The 23,803-nt window shown below is 39.7% G+C and overlaps 1 non-coding gene across 1 annotated transcript; it reads right to left on the reverse strand.

The window, feature by feature from the left end:
• Window positions 1–421: 421 nt before the first annotated feature.
• Window positions 422–525, reverse strand: LOC112739774 (small nucleolar RNA R71). The gene has a single exon (XR_003170713.1). It is a non-coding gene; the product is annotated as a small nucleolar RNA R71 (small nucleolar RNA).
• Window positions 526–23,803: the final 23,278 nt, after the last annotated feature.

Below are 23,803 nucleotides of genomic sequence, written 5' to 3' on the forward strand. Positions count from 1 at the left end.
TAGAGAAGTTCACAACCATGAGAGAGCTGATGGAAACAATGCCATTCCTGAGAGGAGGGTTCTTAGTTCATACATAAACCCAACCTCTGGGAATTGTGGTAGTAGCATCCAGAAACCACCCATTCAGGCCAACAATTTTGAGCTCAAGCCACAGCTAATATCATTGGTGGAAAATCATTGTTCCTTTGGAGGAAGTGCTAATGAAGACCCAAACCAACATCTCACAAAATTCCTGAGAATTTGTGACACTGTGAAGTCCAATGGAGTCCAGGAAGATGCCTATAAACTGCTCTTGTTCCCATTTTCACTTAGGGACAAGGCAGCTAAGTGGCTGGAATCATTCCCAAGGGGGAGTCTAACCACATGGGATGAGGTGGAAGGCAAGTTTCTGGCATGTTTCTACCCTCCACAAAAGGTCAATAGGCTTCGATCTGAGGTCCAGACTTTTAGACAACAAGATGGTGAAACTCTCTACGAGGCATGGGAGAGATTCAAGGACTTGACAAGGAAATGCCCACCAAACATGTTCCATGATTGGGTGCAATTGCACATCTTCTATGATGGGCTCTCTTATTCATCAAGGAAGGCTGTAGACCATTCATCAGGAGGTTCATTGAACAAGAAAAAGACCGTGGAAGAAGCCATTGAAGTGATCGAGACAGTGGCTGAGAATGAGTACTACTATGCATCAGAAAGGCACAACACTAAGGGAGTCATGGAGCTGAACCATGTTGATACAATTCTAGCCCAAAACAAGGTGTTTGCCAAGCAACTAGCAGAGCTTACCAGGCAATTAGAAACAAAGCAAGTGGCTGCAATACACACACAAGATCAAGAGGAAGTAGGCATTGAAGGAGGTGATTGGGATGAGGTTAACTATGTGGGAAACCAACAAAGGCAATCATATGATCCACACTCCAACACTTACAACCCAGGCTGGAGAAACCACCCAAACTTTGGGTGGGGAAACCAACAAACCCAACCACAAAACCACAAACCTTACAACCACAACCAACAAAACAATTCCACATACCAAAACTCCAACCAAAGATCATACCAAGCCACACAAAACACTTACCCCCAATCATCATATCATGGCCAAAATAATCAACATACCCAACCTAATCCGAACCAACAATTTCAAGATCAATTAAACCGGATGGAAGGAATGCTTGCAACCATGAGCCAAGACATAATTGAATTGAAGGCTTTTAAGGAAGAAGTAAATTCTAACTTGCAAAACCAAGGAGCTGCCATCCAGAAGCTAGAAAATCAAATTTTGTATTTGACTAAGCAAGCCCCTGGGACAAGCAGTTCTCATACTGTTAAGGCTATTGCAAGGGAGGAATGTAAGGCCATAACCCTCAGAAGTGGAAAGAATCTAAAGGTGATTTCAAGGGAAACCACAGAGGATGAAGTAAAGGAAAATGTGAAAGACAAAGAACAAGGACAATCTGTTACACCGTTTGCAACAAAAGAAAAAGAAAAAGAGGTCTTGAAGCCTTACACACCTAAAGCACCTTATCCTCAACGTTTGATGAAAAGTGAAAAGGATGGCCAATTCTCCAGGTTCTTGGAGATTTTCAAGAAGCTTCAAATCAACATTCCCTTTGCTGAAGCAATAGAGCAAATGCCACTCTATGCAAAATTCTTAAAAGAATTGATGACCAAGAAGAGAAGCTGGAGAAATGAGGAAACTGTGTTGTTAACTGAAGAATGCAGTGCCATCATTCAGCACAAATTGCCTCAGAAATTGAAGGACCCAGGCAGTTTCCAAATCCCCTGTATTATAGGAGAAGTCATGGTGGAGAAGGCCTTGTGTGATTTAGGGGCCAGCATCAATTTGATGTCGCTAACAATGATGAAAAGAATGAAGATTGAAGAGGCCAAACCAACAAGAATGGCCCTCCAATTGGCAGATCGAACTTTTAAATTCCCTCATGGGATAGTTGAGGATCTGTTGGTGAAGGTGGGAGAATTTATATTTCCTGCTGATTTTGTGGTGTTAGATATGGAGGAAGAAGCCAAAGCTTCAATAATTCTGGGAAGACCCTTCCTAGCTACTGCTGGAGCCATCATAGATGTACAAAAGGGTGAACTCACTCTTAGACTCCATGATGAGAAATTGGTGTTTAATGTATTCAAGGCAATGAGCTATCCATCAGAATCACTAAGGGAATGCATGAGGGTTGATGTAGTGGACATTGCAGTACAAGAAACTTTTGAGGAAACAATAAAGGAAGTGGCAGAGGAGGAGTTCACCAAGGATATTGAAGTTAGTGATATCAAGGATGATGACACAACTATGCTAAGCAGGCCAGAGAAAGTGAAAGAAGAAAAGGAAGCACCAAAACCTGAGCTCAAAGCATTGCCCCCTAATCTCAAGTATACATACTTGGGTAGTGATGAGAGTCACCCTGTTATCATTAGCTCGGCCTTGAGCCAAGAACAAGAAGAAGAATTGATCAAGGTGCTGCAAACTTATCAAGATGCCATTGGATGGACCCTAGCTGATTTGAAGGGGATAAGTTCATCCATATGCATGCATAAAATCTTGTTAGAAGAAGATGCTAGACCCTCCATTCAAGCTCAAAGAAGATTGAATCCCGTCATGAAAGAAGTGGTACAAAAGGAAGTGAGGAAGTTATGGCAGGCAGGGGTAATCTACCCCATTTCTGATAGCCCATGGGTTAGTCCCATCCATGTAGTTCCCAAGAAAGGTGGCATAACGGTGGTGCCAAATGAGAAGAACGAACTCATACCCACAAGAACCGTTACTGGGTGGAGGATGTGCATAGACTACAGGAAGCTCAATGAAGCCACCAGAAAAGATCATTTCCCACTCCCATTCATGGATCAGATGCTTGAAAGGCTTGCCGGACATGCTTACTATTGTTTCTTGGATGGATATTCAGGCTACAACCAAATAGTAGTTGATCCTAGTGATCAAGAGAAAACATCATTTGTTTGTCCATATGGAGTTTTTGCTTATAGACGCATGCCCTTTGGATTGTGCAATGCACCTGCCACTTTCCAAAGATGCATGCTGTCCATCTTTTCGGACATGATTGAAAAATTTATTGAGGTCTTCATGGACGATTTTTCTGTGTTTGGGGATTCTTTTCCCAGCTGCCTACACCACCTTGCCTTGGTGCTTAAGAGGTGCCAAGAGACTAATCTAGTATTAAACTGGGAAAAGTGTCATTTCATGGTCACAGAAGGAATAGTCCTTGGCCACAAAATCTCTAATAGAGGCATGGAGGTGGACAGAGCTAAGGTGGAAATCATTGAAAAACTACCTCCACCAAGTAATGTCAAGGCAGTTAGGAGCTTTTTGGGCCACGCTGGTTTTTACAGAAGGTTTATTAGAGACTTTTCTAAAATAGCCAAACCTTTGAGTAACTTGCTTGTCTCTGATACACCCTTTGTATTTGATGGAAATTGCATGCTAGCCTTTGAACTTTTGAAGCAAAAACTTTCCTCTGCACCTATCATTGCCCCACCTGATTGGAACTTACCGTTTGAACTGATGTGTGATGCATCAGACCTTGCTATTGGGGCAGTGTTAGGACAAAGGAAAGACAATTTGGTACATGTGATTTATTATGCCAGTAAAGTCTTGAATGCTAACCAAAGGAATTACACAACCACTGAAAAAGAACTCTTGGCAATAGTCTTTGCATTTGAAAAATTTAGATCTTATCTCATTGGATCTAAAGTCATTGTTTTCACTGATCATTCAGCGTTAAAATATTTACTTGCCAAACAAGAATCTAAACCGAGACTTATTAGATGGGTTCTTTTGTTGCAGGAATTTGACATTGAAATCAAAGACAAGAAGGGTGTAGAGAACAAGGTGGCAGATCATTTATCAAGGATACCATGTGAAGAAGGAAGCACACAAAGCACACATGTAAATGAGTGCTTTCCTGATGAACAACTCATGCTAATTCACAAAGCACCCTGGTTTGCAGACATAGCAAACTTCAAGGCCACTGGGAGTTTACCTTTGGAATTTAACAAACATCAAAAGAAGAAATTGGTAAATGATGCCAAATACTTCATCTGGGACGAACCATACTTGTTCAAAAAATGTTCCGATGGCATACTCAGAAGATGCATATCTGAGGAAGAAGGAAGGGAAGTTTTATGGGACTGCCATGGCTCCACTTATGGAGGGCACTTTGCAGGGGAAAGAACAGCAGCTAAGGTGTTGCAGTGTGGTTTTTATTGGCCTACTATTTTCAAAGATGCAAAAGAATTAGTGAAGCACTGCCCTGAATGCCAGAAAGCTGGGAACCTGCCAAGAAGAAATGAAATGCCACAACAATTCATTCTGGAACTTGAATTGTTTGATGTATGGGGGATAGATTTCATGGGACCATTTCCCTCCTCATACTCGAATAATTACATTCTTGTGGCAGTAGATTATGTCTCCAAATGGGTTGAAGCAATAGCAACTCCAACCAATGATAATAAGGTAGTCATGAACTTCCTCAGAAAACACATTTTTTGCTGTTTTGGGGTTCCAAGAGCAATCATCAGTGATGGAGGAAGCCACTTTTGCAACAAACCATTAGAGGCATTGCTCCTAAAATATGGAGTCAAACACAGGGTAGCCACACCATACCATCCACAGACAAGTGGGCAAGCCGAAATATCTAACAGAGAACTCAAAAGAATCCTGGAAAAAACTGTGGGAACTTCAAGAAAGGACTGGTCGATTAAGCTAGATGATGCTCTTTGGGCATATAGGACAGCTTTCAAAACACCAATTGGAATGTCTCCTTACCAACTAGTATATGGAAAAGCTTGCCATCTGCCACTGGAGTTGGAGCACAAGGCATACTGGGCCTTGAAACTTCTGAACTTGGACAACAAAGCCGCTGGAGAAAGAAGGATGTTGCAAATTCAAGAATTGGAAGAATTCAGAGCGGAAGCTTATGAGAATGCCAAAATTTACAAAGAAAGAGCAAAGAAGAAGCATGACAGCAACATAGCCCCAAGGAAATTTAAAGAAGGGCAAAAAGTATTGCTCTACAATTCTAGGCTAAAGCTATTTCCAGGGAAGTTAAAATCAAGGTGGTCTGGACCATTCCTTGTCACCAAGGTCTCCAACTATGGACAAGTAGAAATCATGGAAGAAAAGTCGCAACGAACCTTCATTGTTAACGGTCAAAGACTCAAACATTACTTGGGAGATGTGGAGGAGAAGGACAAAGTTAAATATCACCTCAACTGAGGAAGCTGACCGTCAAGCTAATGACGTTAAACAAGCGCTTGTTGGGAGGCAACCCAACCTGAGGTAATACCTTTTTGCTGTTTCTTTTATTTGTTTCAATAAAAGGGGTAAAGTAGTTTCTGTGCATTGCAAAGAATTAAGTTTGGTGTTTCACACCAAACAATGAATTCATGGATCCATAAGTCAAAGGGGAATGTGTGACTCTAAGTTTGGTGTTCCACCATAAAGATCAACTGAACACAACAACCTTTGAATTATGTGAAAGGAACAACTATTCTAAGCAGTCACAGAAATGCTTAAAACCCTTAGTAGCAACATCATTCCAAGATAACTCAAGGATTCAAAGAACACAGAGAAGTAAGTGGGAGACTAAGTTTGGTGTTCACACACCAACTTAAGAATCCGATACTTACCCACACATAGTTGAGCTAACCACTTAAGTGCTTGAGGAGCAAGCAACTTCATTACTCTTTGCAGGAAAGGAAACAAGAACCTTAAAGCATGAAGCAACATTTAGGAAGAAGAAGGAGAAATCAAAGTGTTTCCTGACAACAAAGAGAAAACAAGGAATTTCACAAGGTGGTATTATTCCTTGATAATTCTTTAAAAAGGTTAAACAAAAGCATGCGTGTTCTGGTTTAAACTGTAAATGTTGACTCTTTCTGGAATGTGTAGTTTTTTTTGTTAATTGCTTTGAATAAAGTGAATGCTTAGATGTTTGGATATAACTTCACCTTCTTAAACAAGTGCCTGCCATGCTTGTTCTGTTTCCAAAAATAAAAGAAAAGCTTGAACAAAAGTAACTTGGCTAAATTAGTGACAAATCAAGTAGAATTAAGTGGTGGTATGCATGCTTGATTGTTTAGTCACATCACTAAAATTAGAGTGTAGAATTATCATTTTTTATGTAGAAGTAAAAATTGTCTATGGATCTTGATGAATAAATGTCTTTGGCCATGAAAAAGAAAGAAAAAGGAAAAGAAAAAGCCACGGAAAAAGGCAACCAAAAAGCAAAAAAATTGAGAAAATAAGCTAGGCACCAATGGTTTGAACTTCTGAGACAAATGCCTGTGGTGTTTATGTATTAAGGATATGCTTGGATGAATAGGTTCTGAGGAGTGTTTCAACACTTGGTAACTTGGGTTAACTAACCCGGGATTATCAACCAAAAGTCCATTATCAAGAGCAACCTCAATACAAAACATTTAGTCACACAAAGAGGTGCTGGGCACCAATGTCTCAAGAAGGAATGTGAACTAAAATGCCTAAAGTGGATATGTGTAGTGCACTGATAAGAAAAAGAAAATGCCAAAGGCTTGTGCAACACATGACACTAAGCAAACAAGGAGCAAAAGAAGCTCTAAGAAAAAGAAAAGAAAAACAAAAGAGAAGTGCCAAAGACATAAGAATAACAGGAGGCCATAGCAATTTTTGACGGATGCAATGAAAAAGTGATAATCCTACCTGATAAGTATGAAAAAGTGATGCTGCAACTTTCTGCATAGAACCCTTCTGATGAACTTCAAATGCTTGCTAATATAGCCAATGTAATTACTTTCTGTTCATACTTTCTTCTCAAATAACTCAGGACTTGCTTAGGGACAAGCAAGTATTAAGTTTGGTGTTGTGATGCCAAGGCATCATAGGCTAGTTTCACTAGCATTTTTCTGTTAGTTTTAGTTGTTTTATGCATTTTCTTGAGCTTAAAGTAACCAAAAATGGTTAAATGAAGAACAAAGTAATGAACCATCCAAACAATATGATTTCGATGCAAATTCCATGAGTTTTAGTTATATTACTTAAATGCTATGAATGAAAGATTTCTCATGAAATTTTGCAAGACTTTGATGCAATTGTTTGGATGATTTCAGGGAAGAAGAGGCTAAGCAAGGAAGCAACAAAATCAATAAAGGAAGCTTGAATATCACATGTGGAGTTTAAGTTCCAGTTTAAGCCTAAACTGGAGCTTAAACGCCAAAATCATGAAGGATAAGAAATGCTGGGATTGAAGTTTAACCTCCAGTTTGACCTCAAACTGGAGGTTAAACGCCAGAATGAAAAGCCTCACTTAAGGAGCATTCCACGTTTAACCTCCAGTTTGACCTCAAACTGGAGGTTAAACGCCAGAATGAGTATGCCACCCAGGGAGGAGTTCCACGTTTAACCTCCAGTTTGACCTCAAACTGGAGGTTAAACGCCAGAACCAGGAAGAGTACCAGGGGCCATTCCACGTTTAAGCTCCAGTTTGACTCAAACTGGAGCTTAAACGTGTTCGATAGTTTTTTTCACTCCAGGGTTGCTCTCTCCATCTCCACGTTTAACCTCCAGTTTGACCCCAAACTGGAGGTTAAACGTGTTCGACACCTCCAGGGCCACCATTCCAAGCTTCCACGTTTAACCTCCAGTTTGACCTCAAACTGGAGGTTAAACGTGTTCGACCTCCAGTATGCCTCCACCCTTTTCCACGTTTAACCTCCAGTTTGACCTCAAACTGGAGGTTAAACGTGTTCGACCTCCAGGGCTGCCCTTCCTATCTCCACGTTTAAGCTTCAGTTTAACCTTAAACTGAAGCTTAAACGTGTTCGACTACATGACTCTCCAGGGCTACCTTCTTCCATTTCCACGTTTAAGCTTCAGTTTAACCTTAACTGAAGCTTAAACGTGCTTCTACAAATGGCATCACTGGAAGTGTCTGGCGTTTAATTTGCAGTTTAAGCTTAAACTACAACTTAAACGCCACTCTTGAAAAAAGGTTTCTGGGCCAAAAATATTGTGATTTAAGTTAGTCTTTGAGCACAATTATTAACTTAAACTTACTTTGGTATGAAACCCAATTGAATATCATGGTTTATGGGATTGGGCCTGAGGGATTGATGAGTTTGAAATCTCATTTATTGAGTCATGTGCCATTATTTGATTATCACTAAGTTGGCTCAATAAATGTTACAGGATTTGGATCAACAACCTCATCAAGATTATGGATCATAAACCCATGACAAAAGGAAAGCAAGGAGAGGCCTCAAAGCCCAAGAAGCACAACTGAAGCTCAATATAGAAAGTGTATAAATAGGATAGAAGTTAAGTTAGAGGGAGGGACTTTTACTTTCACTTTTAGCTAGTTTCTTTTTCTTTGTAATTGAATTCAGAGCTATGATTCACTAAACCCCCTTTCATTGGGTTAGGGAGCTCTATTGTAATTCAATGAATCAATAATAGTTTATCTTCTTCTTCAATCTTTTCTCTTGAATTTTGTTAGAAAGCTTCTCGATCTAATTCCATTGAGTAGTTGTCTTGGGAAAGAGACTACTCATACTTGGAATCCTTCGGAGCCTTGGGAAAGGAATGGAGGATTCATGCTAGAGAAGCTTTCTCACAGTGGATTGGATTGGGGTTTGGATGGATATTGTGACATGTAATCCTACCAAATTGTGGTTCATGAAATTGTGTGGTATAATCAGTGATCAAGCATCATCTCTTCTTATGAACATTTAAACCAAGGGATTGGGAATTTGTTTGTTTTTAGAGAGCATTGGTGAGGCAAGGAATTGGGATCCAATCATATAAGATTGCCAAGCAAAATTCAATGAATGCATTGGTTGAGGAAGAGATTTACATGTTTTGATTCGGAGATTTCAATATCTCCTAAACCCAATGAATTCCCCATTTCTGATTTCCACTTTCTCTTTACATTCTGCAATTCAATTCTTGCAATCATCCCCATTCCCTTTTAATTTCAGCAATTTACATTCTGCTCTTTAATTCATGCAATTTAAGATTCAGCCATTTAATTTTCTTGTCATTTACTTTTCCCGCCAATTTTACATTCCGCAATTCTCATCTCAAATCTTGATTCCGCTCAACTAGAACACACTTCTAATCCGAATTGCTCACTCAACCAATCCTTGTGGGATTCGACCTCACTCTATTGTGAGTTTTTACTTGACGACGATAACCGGTGCACTTGCCGGAAGGAATTTTGCCGATCGTGCAATTTCCTAAATCGTAGCATAACACGTTTATGCGCATCAGTACGCGTTAGCGCCGTAGGGCTGTTACGTCCAGCACCATTCCAGCACCACTCTAGCACAACTTTCGGCCATGCACCCTTTTTGACGTCGATTTTCAGGTCACGCGTCCGCGTGGGTGACGCGGATGCGTGGAAGGCAATTCTCCCACATGGCACGGACACGTCAGCGACGCGATCGCGTGGGTCGAATTGTGCCAAAGGTACGCCTCCAGCCACGCTCTCGCGTGACTTTCTGTTCGATTTCTTATTCTTTCTTATGCACATACGACGCAGACACATCGGCGATGCTGTCGCGTCGCGTGCGATATATATATTATTATTATTTTTTTTGTTTTTATGATATGCAATATGTAAATACAGATGCAAACTATAGGCACTGGTACTGAGAAGAGTTATTGCTAAAGAAAACTAAGAAATAAAAAATGAAAGGAACGATCATACCATGGTGGGTTGTCTCCCACCTAGCACTTTGCTTTAACGTCCATAAGTTGGACGCTCCACTATCTCAGTCTTCTGCTATGGGTGGATCTTCCAAGAGGAAAATCTCGAGGTCCTTGTTTTTCTTCATCTTCTCGCCATGATATATCTTTAAACGATGTCCATTAACTTTGATGAATTCAGAGCTTGAAGGATGACTGATGGGATATTTTCGTGGAAAAACGAATTTCTCCAAAACACCCAAACTTAACCGGCAAGTGCACCGAGTCGCATCAAGTAATAATAACTCACGGGAGTGAGGTCGATCCCACAGGGATTGAAGGATTGAGCAATTTTAGTTTAATGGTTGACTTAGTCAAGCGAATCAAGATTTGGTTGAGAGATTTGTGATTTGCAGAATTTAAATTGCATAGAAAGTAAAGGGAATGGGTAATTGGCATGAAATTAAAGAGAACAGGAATTAAAGTGCTGAATCTTAAAGAACAAGAAATTAAATGGCAGAAACTTAGAATGCAAGAAATGTAAATTGCAAAATCTTAAAGTGTAAGAAATGTAAATGGCTTGAATTGTAAAGGGAATGGGGAGTTGGATTTGCAGAAATTAAACAAGAAAATGTAAAATTGCAACAAGCAGAGAAATAGAAGAAGACTTGGATTGAATCGGATCTAAAATAGAAAAGTAAATGAGCATGAAAAGCAGTAAACAGAGGATGTTAAATTGGAATTCAGATCTCAGGACCCAAGAGACTAGAAAACCAAGTCTAGATCTCAATGCCTTCCTAGATCCAACAAGCACAATTGCAAAGGAAATTGTAAATTGCAAAGAAAGTAGATGAAGAAGCAAGTAACCGAAACTGAAATTCAATTAAGCAGAAAATTAAACAAGATCCCAAGGTGAGATTGAAACAGAATTTCTTCAATTCTCCACCCAAAATCCAAGACAAGAAAAGTAAAGAGTGCTGGGCAAGAACAAGGAAGAAGAGAGATCAATTCTCCTCCCAAATTCTCTTGAATTAAAACAACAATGCTAAGAAAAATAAAAGTGAGCTCTAAGCAAACCGAAAAGAAAGCTATTCTCAAAAACTAAAAGGGAAGCTCTCTTAAAAACTTAAATCCTATGCTATTTATACACTTTCTTCAAATGGTCTTCAAGCCTTCAATTGGGCCTTTGCTCTTGATGGAATTGGGTTGATAGAGGCCTTGGTTGATTGCTCTTGGAGTTTGGAGAAGAACCGAATTGAACCGGGTTGGAATCATGAAAGCTTGAGTAAAAGTTGGAGTAAAAGTTAGGGTCTAACTTTTGCTCCAACTTTTCACATCAGCACCCTTCCTTGCTGATACCAACATTGGGGCAAAAGTTAGGGGTCTAACTTTTGGTCCAACGTTGGCCTCCCCTTGTTTATTCATGGCGCCAACGTTAGCCAAAAAGTTAGGGGCTAACGTTGGCGCAAACTTTTGCTAGTCCAGGGAGTGTTTTTCATGCGCCAACGTTAGCCAAAAAGTTAGGGGCTAACGTTGGCGCAAACTTTTGCTCATCCAGGGAGTGTTTTTCATGCCAAAAGTTAGCCAAAAAGTTAGGGGCTAACTTTTGCTCCAGCTTTTGCCCAAAAGTTAGCCAAAAAGTTTGAGGCTAACTTTTGGTCCAGCTTTTTGCTTCCTGGTTCATTTTCAATTAATCCAAAAGTTTGAGCTAAAGTTTGAGGCAAACTTTTGCTCAAACTTTTTGTCCTCTCTTCCTCCTAGCCATTCCTTCTTGCTTCAACCTTTCTCCAAGCTTTCTTCACCTATCATTAATCAACCAAACACATCAAAGCTATGGTCAAAATCATGAGATATTCATTCTTTCATAATATGTGACAATTATAGCATAAAACCTCATGAAATAGCATGAATTCATATATGGTTGATTAAATCAAAGGAAACATGAAAATCTACCCAATTTGGCTTGCTTATGGCTCAAGAAAGTGCATAATTCAGTAGAAAACAAAAGAAAAAGGCTAGTGAAACTAGGCTAAGATGACTTGTCATCACAACACCAAACTTAAAGCTTGCTTGTCCCCAAGCAAGAAATGAATTTTGCTCAAAGGTTCTTTCAATTAAGACGGATTGAAGAAAAAAAATTGTAAGGTCCTGTGAGTGAAGTGATTAAGTGTCAGTGGGGTGAACTCTAAATCATATGCTCATGCAAGGGCTTCAGTGCTCACTAGTCCTCACATATTGGGAGTCTTAGGTCTTAGGATTTTCATCCAAATGGTATCATGGAGATCTCTTTATATGTAGTCACCTTGAAGCAGCTTATAGTTTCTGTGCTTTGGCCTTGACTCTAAGTGTCATGTCTCAAAGCGGCTCTATAGATAAGCTTTCAATCAATACTCCTAAACCAGTTGGTTTTAAGGTATTAGGTGTTAAAGCACCCCTAAGGATTTACTTGCTCAAGCCTCTTTCCTTGACACAGCTCAACCACAAGCATTTACTAGGCTAACAACTCTTTGAGTTTTGTTTCTCCTTTCTTTTTCTGCCTAGTAATTGATGCTCAGAGCCTTGGGCCATGTTCTTTTTGCTTTTGTATTTTCTTTATTTTCTTTTGTTTTGTTTGCTGCTTCTTGGATCAATAAATTTTTGAGAATCTCCACAATACTTCTTTGAACTTCATGTCTTGCCTATGAGCTCCCATGCAAGTTTTCACAAGCATGCAACCTCAATACATAATCATACAACTAGAACCACCACTTCTCCTAATCTTTTGCTTTCCTCAAAATTGTTTAATTCCTCAATCCTTCTTTTCAAAGAACTTTCATGTGATGCAATTCTTGAATCATTGAGTACAAACGAGTTTTGAAGAGAAAAATGTTGTGAATAATCAAGCATCTTGCTTATTGAATTACAGAAAAACTATGCTATGCAGGCAGGCAGGGGTACTATGTAACTTTCAATCACAGCAATATCTGATGTAAAATAATCACTTAACAATACAACCTTTTGGAGTTTACTTCCTCTACTCCTCATCATCATCATCACTGATCCACACATTCCTCTTTCATCTCTTTGGTTGATGATGCTTAATCCTTCCAAAAATTTGTATGGTATTCTGCAGTGATATTGAAAGTTGCTTGTTCCCCAAGCACTTAGAAACAATGGTTAGTCTGCATGATTTATTTGTGGGCCTTTGTACTTACGTTGGTGTGGGAACACCAAACTTAGTACCTTGCCAATGGTTCTTGTGCATCAGATTAACCATGTGTAAAACTCTTTTTCTTTTTCAAAAGTGACAAAACTGAAAACTAAAGAATAGCAAAATAGTTAACTAGTTTATCTAGCTGCTTGAAGCTAGCATTATGCAGAAGGTGAGAATATGTTTTAAATGAGATTTTGGTGGAACACCAAACTTAGAATCCTTCATTCTCCCTTATATTGTTTTGGTGTGAAACACCAAACTTAGCTTCTTGCAATATAGATAAAATTAATTAACCTTTTTATTAAAATAGCTATGAAAAGAAAACTACCTCAGGTTGGGTTGCCTCCCAACAAGCGCTCTTTTATTGTCACTAGCTTGACATCTTGCTCTTTGATTATGGAGGCTGGAAATCATAATGCCTCAGTTTTTCTCCTCTTGCTGTAGGATTCCTTTCCTCCATGACCTGCACAATCACAAACAATCCAAATGATGATTGAATATTTTCAAGCTCAGAATGTGATTCAGAAGGTTAGCTAGCACAAAGTATCAAACAGTTGATGGACTTGGGAGATTAGTGGCAGAAATTGCTTCTCTTGTGTAAGGAAGAGCATTGCATAGAGCCAGAAATTTCCCGGAAAACTTCACTTTGTTGCTAAAGCGAAGTTTCAGTCATCTCAGGCAAAAATTCAAACAGTTAGTGGGTTAATTGAAAATTAGAGAAACAGAAAATAAAAATGCTAGATCTAGATCACCACCTCACTTAATCATTGTCAATCTAATCAATCCCCGGCAACGGCGCCAAAAACTTGATGGGATATTTTCGTGGAAAAACGAATTTCTCCAAAACACTCAAACTTAACCGGCAAGTGCACCGGGTCGCATCAAGTAATAATAACTCACGGGAGTGAGGTCGATCCCACAGGGATTGAAGGATTGAGCAATTTTAGTTTAGTGGTTGACTTAGTCAAGCGAATCAAGATTTAGTTGAGAGATTTGTGATTTGCAGAATTTAAATTGCATAGAAAGTAAAGGGAATGGGTAATTGGCATGAAATTAAAGAGAACAGGAATTAAAGTGCTGAATCTTAAAGAACAAGAAATTAAATGGCAGAAAGTTAGAACGCAAGAAATGTAAATTGCAAAATCTTAAAGTGCAAGAAATGTAAATGGCTTGAATTGTAAAGGGAATGGGGAGTTGGATTTGCAGAAATTAAACAAGAAAATGTAAAATTGCAACAAGCAGAGAAATAGAAGAAGACTTGGATTGAATCGGATCTAAAACAGAAAAGTAAATGAGCATAAAAAGCAGTAAACAGAGGATGTAAAATTGGAATTCAGATCTCAAGACCCAAGAGACTAGAAAACCATGTCTAGATCTCAATGCCTTCCTAGATCCAACAAGCACAATTGCAAAGGAAATTGTAAATTGCAAAGAAAGTAGATGAAGAAGCAAGTAACCGAAACTGAAATTCAATTAAGCAGAAAATTAAACAAGATCCCAAGGTGAGATTGAAACAGAATTTCTTAAATTCTCCACCCAAAATCCAAGACAAGAAAAGTAAAGAGTGCTGGGGAAGAACAAGGAAGAAGAGAGATCAGTTCTCCTCCCAAATTCTCTTGAATTAAAACAACAATGCTAAGAAAAATAAAAGTGAGCTCTAAGCAAACCAAAAAGAAAGCTATTCGCAAAAACTAAAAGGGAAGCTCTCTTAAAAACTTAAATCCTATGCTATTTATACACTTTTTTCAAATGGTCTTCAAGCCTTCAATTGGGCCTTTGCTCTTGATGGAATTCGTTTGATAGAGGCCTTGGTTGATTGCTCTTGGAGTTTGGAGAAGAACCGAATTGAACCGGGTTGGAATCATGAAAGCTTGAGTAAAAGTTGGAGTAAAAGTTAGGGTCTAACTTTTGCTCCAACTTTTCACATCAGCACCCTTCCTTGCTGATACCAACGTTGGGGCAAAAGTTAGGGGTCTAACTTTTGCTCCAACGTTGGCCTCCCCTTGTTTATTCATGGCGCCAACGTTAGCCAAAAAGTTAGGGGCTAACGTTAGCGCAAACTTTTGCTAGTCCAGGGAGTGTTTTTCATGCGCCAACGTTAGCCAAAAAGTTAGGGGCTAACGTTGGCGCAAACTTTTGCTCATCCAGGGAGTGTTTTTCATGCCAAAAGTTAGCCAAAAAGTTAGGGGCTAACTTTTGCTCCAGCTTTTGCCCAAAAGTTAGCCAAAAAGTTTGAGGCTAACTTTTGGTCCAGCTTTTTGCTTCCTGGTTCATTTTCAATTAATCCAAAAGTTTGAGCAAAAGTTTGAGGCAAACTTTTGCTCAAACTTTTTGTCCTCTCTTCCTCCTAGCCATTCCTTCTTGCTTCAACCTTTCTCCAAGCTTTCTTCACCTATCATTAATCAACCAAACACATCAAAGCTATGCTCAAAATCATGAGATATTCATTCTTTCATAATATGTGACAATTATAGCATAAAACCTCATGAAATAGCATGAATTCATATATGGTTGATTAAATCAAAGGAAACATGAAAATCTACCCAATTTGGCTTGCTTATGGCTCAAGAATGTGCATAATTTAGTAGAAAACAAAAGAAAAAGGCTAGTGAAACTAGGCTAAGATGACTTGTCATCAATGACTTAGGTGAAAAACTCCGTACGACTCAGCCTTCTCTACTCTATATGGACCTTCCCACCTTGATCTCAATTTGTCTGGCATGAGCCTCAGTCTAGATTTGTAAAGGAGGACTAAGTCCCCAGGTTGGAACACTCTCCTCTTGATGTGCTTATCATGTACAGCCTTCATCTTTTTCTTGTACAGCCTGGAGTTCTCATAAGCTTCTAGGCGAAGGCTTTCCAATTCATGCAATTGCAACTTCCTTTCAGTTTCGGCCTTCTTAAATTCCATATTGCACTCCTTCACTACCCAAAAGGCTTTGTGCTCCCCTTCAACTGGGAGATGACAGGCTTTTCCATAAACTAAGCGGAAGGGACTCATCCCAATGGGTGTCTTGTATGCATTTCTGTATGCCCAGAGTGCATCTTGTAGCCTGGTGCTCTAGTCTCTTCTATGAGGTTTGACTATCTTCTGCAATATACGCTTTATCTCTCTATTAGACACCTCAGCTTGCCCATTAGTCTGAGGGTGGTAGGCTGTTGCTACTTTATGAATTATCCCATGCTTCTTCAGTAATCCTGTTAGTCTCCTGTTACAGAAATGGGTGCCTTGATTGCTCACGATTGCTCGTGGTGATCCAAAGTGACAAATGATATGGTTTCTAACAAAGGAAACAACATTGTTAGCATCATCAGTGCAGGTAGAAATTGCTTCCACCCATTTGGAAACGTAATCCATAGCTAACAATATATAAAAATAACCATTAGAATTTAGAAATTGACCCATGAAGTCAATGCCCGAAACATAAAAAATTTCACAAAAAAGCATAATCTGTTGAGGCATCTCATCCCTCTTGGATATATTACCAAATTTTTGGCATGGAAAACAAGATTTACAAAATTCAGCAGCGTCTTTAAAAAGGCTAGGCCACCAGAATCCACAATCTAAAATTTTTCTAGTTGTTCTTTGAGGGCCAAAATGTCCTCCACTCTCAGATGAGTGGCAGGCCTCTAAAATGCACTGGAATTCTGATTGAGGCACACACCGTCTAATTACCTGGTCAGCGCCACATCTCCATAAATATGGGTCATCCCATATATAATATTTGGACTCGCTTTTCAGCTTGTCTCTTTGATGCTTAGTAAAGTTTGGAGGAAAGGTGCGGCTAACTAGATAATTAGCTACAGGTGCATACCAAGGGACTACCTCAGATACTGCTTTCAGGTTATCAAATGGGAAATTATCAGCTATAGGAGTGGAGTCATCTTTAATGTGCTCAAGGCGACTCAAATGGTCCGCCACTAAATTCTAGTTACCACTCCTATCCTTAATTTCTAAATCAAATTCTTGTAGAAGCAGTATCCAATGTATAAGCCTTGGTTTGGATTCCTTTTTAGCTAATAAATACTTTAGAGCTGTGTGGTCCGAGTACACCACTACTTTCGTACCAAGTAAATAGGCTCGGAATTTATCCAGAGCAAAAACAATAGCAAGAAGCTCTTTCTCAGCAGTAGTGTAATTAGACTGAGCGGCGTCTAAAGTCTTAGACGAATAAGCAATGACAAAGGGGTCATTACCTTCACGCTGAGCCAGCGCTGCTCCTACTACATGGTTGGAAGCATCGCACATGATTTCAAATGGCTAGCTCTAGTCTGGAGCTTGAGTCAGGGCAGTCTTCAGCTTATCAAACGCTTGTTTGCAATCTTCACTGAACTCAAACTCAATATCTTTCTGCAGTAATCTGGATAAGGGAAGTGCTACCTTACTAAAGTCCTTAATGAATCTCCGGTAAAAACCTGCATGGGCAAGGAACGAATGGACTTCCCTCACAGAGGAGGGGTAAGGCAAACTAAAAATAACATCCACCTTTGCTGGATCTACAGAAATGCCAGTATTAGACACAACATGTCCTAGTACAATCCCATGTCTAACCATAAAGTGACATTTTTCAAAATTCAATACAAGGTTTGTACGGACACATCTATCTAATACTCTAGATAAACTATCCAAGCAAAGGCTAAAAGAATCACCAGAAATGCTAAAATCATCCATAAAAACTCCATACAGTCCTCAATGAGGTCAGAGAAAAGACTCATCATGCACCTTTGGAAAGTAGCTGGTGCATTGCACAAGCCAAAGGGCATTCTCTTATAAGCATAAGTGCCAAAAGGACAGGTAAAAGTAGTCTTTTCCTGATCTTCAGGAGCTATATGGATTTGAAAATAGCCTGTATAACCATCTAAAAAATAATAATGGGATTTACCTGATAGGCGATCAAGCATCTGATCAATGAATGGCAAGGGGTAATGATCCTTGCGAGTGGCTTGGTTGAGACGCCTATAGTCAATGCAAACTCTCCATGAATTCTGCACTCTAGTTGTCAGAAGCTCTCCATGCTTATTTCTTATTGTTGTGATTCCAGACTTCTTGGGCACCACTTGTACTGGGCTGACCCATTCGCTATCTGAGATGGGGTAAATGATGTCTGCTTCAAGTAGCCTGGTCACTTCTTTCTTGACAACTTCTAAGATGGTAGGATTCAATCTTCTCTGAGGTTGACGGACGGGCTTTTCTCCCTCTTCTAGGAATATTCTGTGCTCATAAACTTGAGGGCTGATGCCTACTATATCTGCCAGGCTCTATCCAATTGCTTTCTTGTGTTTCCTCAGCACATTGAGTAGCTGTTCTTCTTGTTGGGAAGTGAGTTCCCTTGCAATAATAACTGGAAACTTCTGCATGTCCTCAAGGGAAGCATACTTGAGGTGTGGAACGAGGGGCTTTAATTCCAATTTCTACTCATGATTAGGCTCTGGATTATCTGGGGCTGGTGATAATGGCAAAGTGCCTTCATTGTCCTGCAAAAGTGTCCCCACACTTGGACCTTGTCCTGTGTACTTCTCTTCTAACTCCTCCTGGTGAATTTCAGCCACGGTTTCATCTATGATGTCACACTGGGAGATAGAAAGGTCATCCGGAGGGTGCCTCATCCGGAGGGTGCCTCATAGCTTCCTTGCGATTTGTGGAAATGGAATAGGGAGGGTGTTTACTGCAGGGTCTGCCTTCTTTGGTGCTTCCTTCTGTGGTTGAGCTTCTACTACTTTAACCATGTCTCGTATGTCCTCTTCCTCTTCAGCATTCTCTATTTCTACCAGCTCTTCAGCTGAGGCGTGTTCTGATGGGATTGGCTCCTCCTTATTCCTCTCTTACAGTGTGGTTCCAGACCTTAAGGTGATGGCATTGATGCCACCCTTTGAATTGGGTAAGGGTTGAGAAGGAATTCCACTGGAGCTTGCCTGTTGAGTGTTTGAAGTATTGGGTGGTGCCAGCTGAGAGATGAGAGCGTGTATAGCGGATGCTAGGCCATTAACTAAACTCTCCACGTTCCTTTGGCCTTGCGCAATGGATTGAAGTGCCTCATCACTCGGAGAGGAATTAGATTGAGTGATCTGGTTGTGCTGTGGTCCTTGGGGCTGCCTCAGGTGAGGTGCTCGGTAAGGCTGGTTATGGTTCTGCTGCCTGTTGTTGTCATTATTCCACCTCTGATATCTTTGATTGTCTCTGCCTCCTCTGTTATTGTTGTTGTTATTATTCCACCTTTGATATCCTTGATTGTCTCTGCCTCCTCTGTTATTGTTTTCCCTCCAATTCTGGTTAGAATTATCTCTCCAACCTTGGCTAGAATTGTCCTGCCATCCATGGTTGTAACTGCCACCTTGATTGTACCCTTGGTTGGGGCAGTCATAGAAGTTATGAGTGGCTGCCACAGTGTTGTCTTCCTGCCGAAGCTATGGACATTCATCAGTATAATGGCTATAGTCAGCACAGATCCCACACACTCTATGTGGGACTAGCTGTTGGCTTTGCTGCGCTTGTTGTTGACTCAACTGTATCTACTTCAATAAGTTAGTCATTTAACATATACTTTTAGTCAGAGCAGTAGTCTCCTTGCTAGAAGATACTTCCGTAACAGCTTTTGACCGGCCTTGTTTCTGTTGGTGATTCCTAGTAGATTCAGCTAAGTCGCTGATTAGTTGCCACGCCTCATCAGTGGTCTTGTACTTTTTCATAGACCCATTGCTAGCACTTTCCAATGTGGTCTTATCTTGGGGCCTCATGCCCTGTGTTACGTAGCCGAGCAACACTATCTTGTCAATCATATGGTGGGGGCATGCTTCCAGAAGGTTGTTGAAGTGCTCCCAGTATTCGTAAAGAGTCTCGGATTCGTCCTGAATAATCTTGGAAATGCCTTTCCTCAGTTTGTCAGTAACTTCAGCTGGGAAGAATTTTTCCAAAAATTTTCTTTTGAGCGTATCCCAGTAAGAAATAGTTGCTGCGGGTTGAGTGTAGTACCACTCTCTCGCCTTTCTCTCAAGAGAGAATGGGAAGGATTTCAATAGAATAGAAGTTTCATCTGCACCATCTCGCCTGACAGTAGAACAGGCTGCTTGGAAATCCCTGAGGTGCTTGATAGGCTATTGAGCAGGTAAGCCATGAAACTTAGGCATCAAGTTGATCAGTGCAGTCTTTATTTCAAAATCTGTAGCCACTGCTGGGTGATGCGCTTGAAACGGTTGCATTATGAAATCAGGGGCTCCAGCCTCCTGGATAGTAATTCTTCTAGGTGCTGCCATGTCACCTGCACGTAAATCAACCGAATCAGTAGAACGGGGGCTAGTTTCTTCCTCAAGTAACGTTTCAGATTCGCCCTCAGAGAGGACTAACCAACGACGAGCTTGCCATATACGTGAAATAGTTCTTTCAATCTTAGGATCAAATAATGGCAAGCTTGGATCAGAAAGTGAACGCATCATTTAACGAAAGAAACATGCAGCTCATAGTAAAAAAAAATAAAATAAAATGCAAATAAATAAATTCCAATCAATAACTTTAGCATTCTATTGTAACTCCCCGACAACGGCGCCAAAAATTGACGTGGCGAAAATTGGCAAGTTAAGAAATTATTATAAGAGATACGTTTCAAGTACAGTTCTTAACCAACCGAAGATCCGTTTATCAATTTAGAAGGGTTGTCACAAAATTAGAATTAAAATACTGGGAGTATGAATCCCAGGTCGTCTCGCAACGAGTTGCAGAAAGATGTGCTATTTTATTAATCAGATATTTTCTAAAAATGGTTGAGTTGATAAACAAGAAATTAAATTAGAGAATTTATGTAATTTAAATAAAAAACCTTGACCGGGAGTAGATTAGTTGGAAGCCCTATTCTTGTTGGAGTACTCTCAAGATTAATTGATGATTGAAGGTTATTCTACTTAGTTATCCCTTACTAGGTAGAGGAAAGTCAAGCAAGTTGGAAAGCTATTTCTATTCACAAGTTCCAATCCTCTCCCTTGGAAGGGATTAGTGTCAGTGACTAGAGGGAAATCCAACAGTAAACCCAATTACAATTTTTCTCTTGAGCGTTCCAACTCAAGGTTCTCCTTTTAATCAACTTCCAATCAAGTTATAGAACTACTCATTCATTATGAATGTAAACTTCACAACATAAGAAAGGGAAATAAAGAAAGACATGATGAATAATAATCAAAAGATCAATTAAAAATAAAAATAGTTCTTGTATTAATCAATTCTAAAAATAATCCAATAGTAATTCTGAATAAATTGAGGACATGGAAGAGTAAGAGACATGTAAGGAAAACAAACTAGAATAATGAAGTCTTGGTGAAGGTAATAACTCTTCTCAATATCCCAATCCAAAAAGCAATAAAAATGAATTCCTAAGAACTATGAATGTGTAGAGAGAAAACCTAGAGAAGGAGTAAAATCAGATCTAAAACTAAAATTATGCGGAATGAATCTTGTCCTCTGGTCTCTGCATGTTCCCTGGCTCTAATTTACTTTTCTGGGCCAAAAACTGGGTCAAAACAGGGTCAAAAATCGCCCCCAGCAAATTCTGCAGATTCTGCAGATCGCGCACGTCATGCGATCGCGTCATCCAGGCGTTCCTGTCATCCAGCGTTTTGCCTTGCCACACGTGCGCGTCGTCCATGCCTTTGCGTCACTTGTGCAGTTTCCAATCTGCGCGGTCGCGTGAACCATGTGTCTGCGTCACTGCAATTTTCTCTATATCGCGCGGTCGCGTGAGCCATGCGTCCGCGTCACTTCTCGCTGGTCATCTCCTCAATTTCTTGTGTTCCTTCCATTTTTGCAAGCTTCCTTTCTAATCTCCAAGTCATTCATGCCCTATAAAGCCTGAAACACTTAACACACAGATCACGGCATCGAATGGAATAAAGGAGAATTAAAATACAAAATTAAAAGTCTCTGGGAAGCAAGTTTTCAACCATGAAGTATTTTTAGGAAGGAATTATAAATGCATGCTAATCATATGAATAAGTGGGTAAAGATTTGATAAAACCGCACAATTAAGCACAATATAAACCATAAAATAGTGGTTTATCACATAGTTTTAAACCGACAAGCAATCCTCGGTCAACGTTTAAATTGTTTGTCACAAGCACAAACCCAACAAAATAACTGAAGTATTCAAACCTCGGAACATCTCTCAAGGAATTGCAGGGACGTGTACCTCGTATTGGTTATGGTTTTTTATATTTTTGGGTTTTGGGTTTTGGGTTTGATAACAAGAAAATATAAATTGGGAGAAAATAAAGTAACAACCAAGAAAGGTCCTAGCACGGGTTGAGAATTGGAATTTCTATCTTCATTATCATCGTCAATTATGATGGTAAGTGCAAATTGCTCTCACTTAGTTAACCTCTAGCAATTGACGAAAAGTCAAGTGAGCAAAATCAACTTAAGTTCACAAGTCCTGATCAAAGACTAGATTTAATGAAGCTCAAGCCAACTAGTAACTTTCAATCACCAATCGACAAGAGACTTTGACAATTCAAGAGCTTCCAAATCACCAACCCAAGCCAAGAACACACAAATTTATTCTAAAATCCAACCAAGCATTTTATCAAACACCTGGAAGGCACAAAATAAAAGCATAAAAAATTAATAAGAGATAGTAAAATCTAAGACTAACAAACGCAAGGAATCAATAACCAACAATTAAAGAAAGAATCCATAAACATGAAATACTTCAAATTGCATTAAAAGGGAATTAAATCTAACAAGGAGTGTTCATAAACTAAATTGGGAAAATAAGGAAATCAACAAGAGAAGATTAAATAAGATGCTAGAACAATAAAAGGTAGAAGAGAAACCAAATTAAAGCAAGATGGAAATATGAATTTGAGAAGAAATAAAACTTAAAGAAACCCTAAAACCTAGAGAGAGGAAAGAGCCTCTCTCTCTAAAACCTACATCTAAAACCTAACTAATGGAATATTGTGAATGAATGAATTGTATCCTCCTTTCTAGCTCCACTCTGCAGCCTCTTGTCTTCGTTTTCGGACTTGAAACTAGGCCAAAATCAGCCCAGAAATCGCCCCCAGCATATTCCATTAATAGCAGTACGTGACGCTCGTTACATGTACGCGTCAGCCACGCGTACGCATCAGTCACGCGTACACGTCAGTGGATGATGCTCCTGGTCACGCGCACACGTCACCCACGCGTCGGTACCAACTTCTCAAAACCTCAATTTTTGGTGTTCCTTTCTCTTTAGCATGCTTCTTCTTCCATCCTATTAGCCATTCCGGTGCTATAAAACCTGAAATCACTTAACGCACACATCACTGCATCGAATGATAATAAAAGAGGATTAAAAATTATCAATTTTAAGGCTTAGGAGCATGTTTTCAATCATAGCACAAAATCTAGAAGGAAACTTAAAAACCTGCAAATTATATCGATAAGTGTGAGTAAAGTTGATAAAATCCACTCTAGTTTCTCTGGGTAAAATACCGTCGCTTGCCACCATGTGTACCAGGTCAAAACTCGATACTCTGTTGACCCTACGTCGTAAGGGTGACCGGGCACGTATAAATTCTCGGGAATGGTAACCCCTATTGAGTAACGTTATATATGAATGTATGAATTTTGAATGAAATGAGAAAAGCTATGGATAGACTCATGGGGATGTGGGACGGGGGACAGTCCAAGGGTTTCAGACTTGTAGGATTGGCTTGATAACCGACAAATGAGCCTTATTAGCCATAGGACATGCATACATCATGTGCATTGGTGCACCAAATTGTGATCACACTTTTCACAACTCCGCACAACTAACCAGCAAGTGCACTGGGTCGTCCAAGTAATACCTTATGTGAGTAAGGGTCGATCCCATGGAGATTGTCGGCTTGAAGCAAGCTATGGTCATCCTGTAAATCTTAGTCAGGTGGATTCAAAATGGTTATGAAGTTTTGATAAT

The sequence above is a fragment of the Arachis hypogaea genome, chromosome 13 (genome assembly GCF_003086295.3).
Source record: "Arachis hypogaea cultivar Tifrunner chromosome 13, arahy.Tifrunner.gnm2.J5K5, whole genome shotgun sequence".
Taxonomy (NCBI): Eukaryota; Viridiplantae; Streptophyta; class Magnoliopsida; order Fabales; family Fabaceae; genus Arachis; species Arachis hypogaea.